The sequence below is a fragment of the Tamandua tetradactyla genome, chromosome 3 (assembly GCF_023851605.1).
Source record: "Tamandua tetradactyla isolate mTamTet1 chromosome 3, mTamTet1.pri, whole genome shotgun sequence".
Taxonomy (NCBI): Eukaryota; Metazoa; Chordata; class Mammalia; order Pilosa; family Myrmecophagidae; genus Tamandua; species Tamandua tetradactyla.
The window spans coordinates 82,823,490-82,831,996 of record NC_135329.1 but is presented as its reverse complement, the minus strand read 5'-3'; the positions used below and the strand labels follow the sequence as shown (position 1 = coordinate 82,831,996).

Below are 8,507 nucleotides of genomic sequence, written 5' to 3'. Positions count from 1 at the left end.
GAAACAAAGCCTGCAAGCACTGAATTCAGGTCCTGGGACAGGGCTGGAGCTCAGTAAATCAGCTGTTAACTACTGGCTCCATTTTACATGTGAGGGACCAGATGCCCAAGATGACTTGTGACTGCCCAGGGTCACAGGCCAGCACATAAAACCCCATCCACTGAGTGATGCCTACAACAGGTGCTAAGAGCCCAGAGGAGGACCCCAACCCAGCTGCAAGGGTCAGGGATGGGTGTTGGAAGAGCCTTCCAGAGCTGGGGTCCTCAAGGTCTTTCAAGACGACATGTCTGAAGGAAAAGGGAAAGGGCCCCCAGGGAGGTGGATAAGTATGGGAAAGGGTTGATCATGCCAGGCTCCTCTGGGCTGATGGCCCCAGCAGGGCACTGGAAGGCATTTCCCATCCCGAACATAGCCTTCTTGAGGGAAGAAAGCCAGAATTGGGCTCTGAGTGTTGGTGCTTTTGTCCCATACTCTGAGAGGATTATGCTTTGGTGGGGTCAGCCCATAGCAAGCCATGAAGGCTAGAATGAGGTTTTGGAATTAATTCCATGAGCAGCCAGGGGTCATGTGAGAAGATTGGGCAGGGCAGTGGAAGGTGAGGGTGACACCGTGGGAAAACCAAGTGGAAGATTTGCAAAGGAGTCGACAACTATGAGTGACTGGGACCCTCACCTCCAGAATCATGGGTTGCATGTCACTCAGCATGGAAGCAAAGCAGCATTTGTAAACCCTAAGCCAACTGAATGGAAGGAAGGAGAAGGAGATGAATTTTCATGAGTCTGAGAGGTCCTAGCAGCAGGAAAGAAAAAAAGGAAATTTTTTGCAGTGACAGTATCTTGACATTTTACATGAACAACTTGAGAACTAAAACAAATTAATTACAGGAAATAAAAAAAAGGACTGCCATCATTAACCCAATAATAATATGTGTTTCACAGGAAAAGAACAACATTCAAGCTATGTGATCATTGTTGATATTCTGATACAATGAAATTTAAAATGTACACTTGCTGGGAATTTAGCCCATGTGTGTCACCACAATAAAGCACACTACAATGTTTGCTATATGTAAAAGAAAACAAAGAGAACAAATTAAAGTCCACCATGGAATATCATACAGCTATAAAACTGAGCAAGAGCTAAAAGAAAAGGACAGTTTGTATATGCAAAATTTGTATATGCACATGCATACATACATTACACACATATGTACATATATGCTCATGTGTGCCCACACATATCTGTTTATATACACATACACACATCCTTGGAAACTACCCAGGGAATAGATGAGAGTGGTAGTTTTGCAAAGGATGACAGGGTTTCTGGGAAGGAGTCTTGTTTTCACTGTATACCCTTTGATCCATTTTAAATTATTCTATGCACAAACATTATTCTAAAAGTAAAAACTAGTTAACAAACAAGGTAATATATGGCGAAGAATTCTGGCCCATCGCCAAAACTCTTTTTATTTTTATTTTTGTTTTCCCCGGGCACACAGCCAGAACGCATTCCCTATTGTCGGGCAGTCATGTGTGGGTATGTGCCTGGATTCTAGCCAGCAGGATGGGGTGGGGCTTACATACTCCATCTATGCCCCCTGGCTTGACACTGCTTGTGGCTCCCCACTAGCAGCTGGATGTGGGCAATGGGGGTATATGGGAGTCACGAGTTGAGGAGGGAAAGAACCTGGGTCCTGAACCAACATTCAACAGGAATCCACCTGCAAAGCACGTACCCTCATTCTGGATACTATATGAATAAGAAATATGAGCTGGAGATTTTTTGAGACTTTTGAGGATTATCTGCTGCAGTAAGAGAATTATAATTAAAAGCTCTATCACTAGAATTTTCATAACAAACTGAATTTGTTACCTTGAGGTGGGGTACTTTAAAAATCCTCCACAAAACTGCAATCTCTGGCACTGGCTTGGTGGAAGAGACCCATGTAGTGCAGTGGTAAAGTGTTTGAGGAAACTGTTGCCTGGGACAACTTGGAAGACAGGCCATAAACTCTTAATCCTATCGCTCTAGGTAAAGTTAAGGGAACTGTCAGGGTATGTCAATTTTACTATATATTTTTAACAAAATATTACAAGGATAAGATGGGTTCAGGAAAGAACTGATATGCCTACAAGCAGAAATGAAAGGGTATCAAAAAAGTTTGAAATTGGGTAACTCAAACATTTTAGAAAATCCAATGTGTGAAACTCACCAAAAGTAAGAGCCAATCAAGAAAGACTTGCAAAGACATTTTCTTGTTGAACACAACTTTAATAAGGCAAAAATTGGATGAGTAACGCTCTCTTCTAAGCCTTTGAGTTTTTTCGTCTTTTTTTTTTCACTGAAACTCAGTGTTTCTTTTCCTCATGAGCTTACATAGTGGCCACAGCGAATGCATGGTCCTCTGCACGGAGACCCTGCTGTGAGTCTTCACAAGACATGCAGGGAGCTCCTGACAGGGAGACCTGGTGAGCACCACCTCTTTCCAGAGGCCAGGAGTGGGACAGCCTGACAGGGAGACCTGGTGAGCACCCCCTCTTTCCAGAGGCCAGGAGTGGGATAGCTGAAGGTCCTGGAAATGGCATCGGAGGTGGCCTTGGCGACATTGCCCAGGGTGGTCACACAGCCCCTAGCTGAGGTGTAGCAGTCGTCGATACCACCCATCAGCAGGAGCTTCTTGGGCTCAGGGACCTAGAGGATGCCAGTCTCTCTGTGGGCAGGGATGAGGCACACCAGCACAGAGTCACAGTGCCCTGTCAACTTGCAAAGAATAGGGTAGGGCTTGCCGGTATTCCCCTAGTAGCCCCAGTGCACAGGGAGGATGAAGAGCTTGGACAGAATGATAGCTCCAGGGATGGCGGTGGCTACCTCCTTGGAGCACTTCATGCCCAGACCCAAATGACCGCCGTAGTCCCCAGTGGTGACAAAGGCCTTGAACCTGGTCCACCAGCCAACTCAGGCCTGCTTTTGCACAGGCATAATTTTCAAACCTCATCCTAGAGGGACATTTCTAGGCAACAGTCAATGATCTCACACTCCTTGATGGGCAAAGAGAACAGATAAATCTTCTCTGGGACTCGACCTTTATATCCTTTATATCCTTGTCCAAGCAGCCCAGCTTGGTTACAGGGAACCCTTGTCCTTGGCCTTATCTCTATGAACTCCACTTTCTGGGCCCAGGCTACAGCCACTGCCAAACCCTCCAGAAGCCTCCATGCATGCCTCTATGGCCTCCCATTCCAGGGCCCCCAGGCCTCCAGGGTTTCCTGCAACACTGGCGTCTTCTGCCATTTGGTATTATCTTGAAGGAATGAGACTCAAGGTCCAGAGAGCAGGATGGGGACAGGAAAGTAAAGCAAAAATTAAATCAGGCCTAAGAATATGTCTAGGAAAGAATTGTTGGTATGGTTATAGATGCATGAAACTGCCTAGAAGCAAATCAATCAGAAATCTACTAAGTTTTGTGAGATTTTCTTTGTCATAAAGATCATGGACCTGGTCTGAAAGCAGTTTTTGAATACTGGTGGCCCAAATGTTCATGACTGGGAAAGATTTCATCAGTGACTGCTATGTAACTTCTGTTTCCTCTTTTCTGAATGGGGGAGTTTATCGTTTATCCCAACCCTATTCCATCACTGGGAGGAACTGAGGGTAGAGCAGATAGCTTGTTTTTTTAATTCGTCAGTGGCTGGACCAAGGGAAGCCCCATCTAGATCTGATGAAGAGCACCATGCACCCTTCCCTTTCTTTTTGTTGGTACAGTAACTAGATAGGCCATAGACCTCCTTTTCTTACAAATAAATGACATTCACTTCCATATTCAAGGGTGCCAGGAGGGAGCAGACTGCTAGCTGATCTTCTACTCCATTCTGTTTTTTTCCTAGACATATGGCAGGACCATGTTCCCAAGTTTCCTTTGAGTTAAGAATCACCATGTGGTTAAACTCTAACCAGTGGAATGTGAACCTGTGGGATATTTCATCAATTCAATGTCCTGTGCTCTGCCACCTCCTACCATCTTGATCCAGACAAGCACCATGACCTTGGAAGTTGAATGCGGATGTACTAGCAGCAGAGAAGAGCTCCACCATTTGGGGGAGAGTTGTCTGTCCATCATGAACACCTCTCTGGGACTTCATGGGAGCAACAAATTAACTTCTATTGAGTTCAGTCATTCAGTTTGAGGGTTTCTAAGTTACGGCAGCTCATGTTACCTTAACTGATACCAACATACATGTGCCAATAAAGAAGTTATAAATAACAGTGAACAGAACAGTGTACCAAATATGATTCTATTTTATAATTTTTAAAGGCACTTATATATACATGTATGGTTATATGAATGAAATATTTTTCTCCTGGAAGGATACATAAGAAACTCAACATTTGAGGAGAGGATCTACATGTTACAGGTACACAGGGAACAAAGAAACATTTACTTTTCTTTCTGTAATTTATAGCAGTTTGAAGCTTTTAGCATATGCCTGTACGATTTTGTAGTAATTAATGAAATACACTTCTTTTTGAATTATAATCTTTTATACACTTGAAACTTTTAGAAGGATCTTTTAGACTTATTTGTATTGTTCCCAGAGGAGTGAGGATTAATGGAAAAGATGTAGGGAATAAGATTTGAGCTCAGTAGGAAGATGTTTCTGAGAGCCAGAGGTATCCTATCTCTTAAAGTGGTGTGTATCGTCAGCCAGATGGGGTATGAAGGCATGTCAAATTGTGCTGTCAAGGGATTTCCTGCATTGAGCAGGAGGGTAGGTAAATCAATGCCTCCCAACCTCTTTCATGCACAGTAATATTTGCATACAGCACACTATGTAAACTGAGGAAGCTTTTCAAGATCAGAGGCAGAGTCCTGGGCGTTCTAGACACCTGGGGTCTATATCTTAACCGCCTACCAGTAACCCTTCACAGCACACTGATTCTAATCAAAACCTAGGTTCATGGGTAGCCTAAATATTCCATGGAAGACGCAACTCATGGTGCCAGCCAGCTGTTAAGGGTGGTACTGCTGACTTCTCAACGTTAGTCCTGGAAGTTTCATGAAATGCAGCCATTCCCCAGTGGCCATCGTCAGTTTGCAGAATATAGGACATGAGAGCTGGCCTGGAAGAATGAAGGTGGTCATTGCAAGCAAGAGTTCCAAGCAGCAACAAGATGGAACTCTTCTGTATGAAAAGAGGACTGATTGGATTCTCTGCAACCCAGTATCTAAGACAGCACATGTCACTTCAGATGGTAGAGCATGGAAAGACAGTCAAGGGTGGAACTGAGAAAACAAAAGAACTTCTGGACATCCCCATGACTGAGATATTTAAGGTTCACCAATTCCTACTGAATAAAATTGGATGTCACCTGCAGGCCTGTGATGGTTTCAATGTATTATGTTCCCCAAAGAAGCCATGTTTAAATCCTGATTCAATCTTGTGGAGGCAGGTGTTTCTTTTAATCCTGATTCAGTACTGTAGGTTGGAAACTTGATTAGATTTTCTCCATGGAGATGTGACACCCAAAATTGGGTGTGGCCTTTGATTAGATAGAGATGTGACTCCATCCATTCTAGGTGGGTCATAATTGGTTTACTGGAATCCTTTAAAAGAGGAAATATTTTGGAAAGAGTTAGAAATTACAGAAAAGACAAATATGACAAAGTCAACAGGAACTTTAGAGAAGAGCTGACACAGATGCCGACAGTTGGAGAACAGAGACATGGATGTTTGCAGATGCTTAGAGCCCAGCAGACATTGCCATGAAATGTTAAGCAAGCCAGAACCCGGAGAGAACCAAGGGAAGCCAAGAGATAAAAGCCAACCTTGGAGAAGCAAAGTGAGGGACACTGACAGGAACTGAGGCTGAAGTCATCAGAGCCCAGGAGCAAGAACTGCCAGTCACGTGGCAGCTGACAGAGGTGTTCCCGACACTTCAGTCTCCCTTGAGTAAAGGTATCTTTCCCTAGATGCCTTACTTTGGACATTTTTTAGGCTTAGAACTGTAAACTTCCTTTTTTTAAAAGCCATTTCAGTTCTGGATATTGCATTCCAGAAGCTTGCAAGCTAACACAAGGCCTAACTATCAACCTGTTATGGTTTGTTGCATGCTGAAATATCTTAGTGATTTATACATTTTGGGGGATTGAAACATGTTCCTCACAAAAGGCAAGTTCAAGTCTTAATCTGTGCCTCTGTAGATGCAAATCCATTTGTAAATAAGACCTTTGTAGATGCTATTATTAAGGTGTGAATTCATTTATGAATAGAATCTTTGAAACTCCTGTACAGCTGAGGCTAAATTAAATCAAGTTGGGTCTTATTCGCTAGGACTGAAGTCATTATAAGATGAGGACCTCTAGACAGAGAAACAGATGACAGAGCAGGAAAAATGGATACCAGAAGAAGTCATGTGATAGAGTCTGAGATTCAAGCCAAAGAACCCCAAAGATTGCTAGCAAACCAGCACCAGAAAACTATAGGCTCTAGGAAAAACCATTGCCTGTTCAGAACTGGATTTTGGATTTCTAAGCCCTAAAAGTGTTAAATAATAAATTCCTGTTGTTTAAGCCAACCCATTGTGTGATATTTGCATAGAAGCCCTGGAAAACTAAGATATGCATAAAACATTTTAATGTAATTCATTCATGTGATTTTTGCTGGGTACCTATGGATGCTAAGGATGATTATAAGGCTGTGTGAAGTGTGTTCTGGCTCTACTGGAGCTCACAGTCTGATGGAAGAGAAAGGAAAACATCATGCCTGTAACATACGAGGCTCCAAGTCAGCCCTGTGGAGACTTGGGGCAGGCAAGGTTGTCCCTCAATCCCCAGAACCCCAATGTCAGTGGCATTTAGCTCCACATTCTGGAATCTCTCTTGGAATAACAAGGGCAGTACCTGACCCCATAGGCCACAGTGGAAATTGCATCGCATTTCTTAGGGCCACGGTTGGGGCCAGGCAAATGTTGCTTCTGCTAGAGCCCCTCAGGGAGTGTACAGGGCGCTACCCCTAATGAATCTACAGTCTCATATAGGAATTGGAAGAAAAAATGCCCCAGAGAAGAAAGAATCTGCAGTGAAAAGGTTGCCTCTGGGGCCATTGGATGAAAGATTAAATGAAAGAATGATGGTGTGCACAGCTGTGGGGAGCTTAATCAGGAGAGCCGAGCACAGTAGGAGTTGGTATGGTGGGCATGAGAGATGTCAGGGTCCACTTGCCCCCAAATGTTGCTTTCTGCAGAAGGACATGGAGATCCCTCAGCAATGACTGGACTTAAGAGAAGATAGGCGTTGAGTGAAAGGACTACTTATTCCTGGGACCATCTCAAATATTCATCATCATGAATGTCCAGTTATCTAGTGTCAGGGTCACTAACTTGGTTGCTTAGGAAACTTTGAAAATTTGCCTGACCTTTATAATTTTCATAGGAATATTTTGGTAGAAGGTAGACACAGATATACTTTGACTAAGCAGGAGGTAGAAGAGATCTTTTTTTTTTTTCTGTATAAGGACAATACATGATGGTTTTATTAGGGATCCATTATAAATATTCATAAAATTCTACGATATAAAATACCATTTTTATAAGAAATATATGTATCACATGGTGTGGTGTTTTGAAACCATGTATGCACCCCAGAAAAACATGTTCTTAAACTTAATCCATTCCTGTAAGTGTGGAACCATTGTAAGTTGGATCTTTAGATAAGGTCACTTCAGTTAAGGTGTGGCCTACCTCAATCAGGATGGATCTTAACCTATTACAGGAGTCCTTTACAAGTGGAATTAAATTCAGAAATAGGTAGAAAGAGACACCAGTAGCCAGCCACAGAATGCCGCAGTCTTTGAAGAAAAAGCATCTTCTTGATGACAACTTTATTTAGATTTTCTTTTAGCCTCAAAACTGTACACTAATAAATACCTACTGTTTAAGTTGCCTCATTTTATTATATTTTGCTTGAGCAGCCAAGAAATCTAAAACATATGGGAACTGTGTAAGATAACCAAAATAAGGAGTGTCTGACACTTTTTAATTAAATCCAACACATACTTAGCTCTCCATGCCAGCAAATGCATTTTGTGGCTGTTGGAGAAAGAGGAAAAAAGAACTTACATTTACAATATTCTCTTTTCCTCTCTTTTTTGGCATGCTTGTCAAGGGTCATTTTCTGGTCCCAAAATATGTCAAGTTATAAAATATAAATTTGATGGAAATGCTTCAAAGCCAGCAGCACATATAAGGCAAATGGTCCTTCTCCTCCTGCTTCAAGTGCCATCAAAATGGGATGTCATCTACAAATTAACCCCAGCTCTTCCTCAGGACTAACGTGGAGCAGAGTTCTTGGTCCTTTCCTCTTCCCAGCAGCCTCCCACCAGCAGCTGTCATTGGCGCCCCTTCATTTCCTGAGAGCAGGTGGGACAAGTGCAGTGACCGACCCTTTCTGACACACATCTCCACTTGGGGATATAGACAGGGAGCATGCCCTCCTCTCCTCACTCATC

At 43.0% G+C, this 8,507-nt stretch overlaps 1 pseudogene; it reads right to left on the bottom strand.

Moving 5' to 3' along the window:
* Positions 1-2,341: 2,341 nt before the first annotated feature.
* Positions 2,342-3,294, bottom strand: LOC143675691 (small ribosomal subunit protein uS5 pseudogene; annotated as a pseudogene).
* Positions 3,295-8,507: the final 5,213 nt, after the last annotated feature.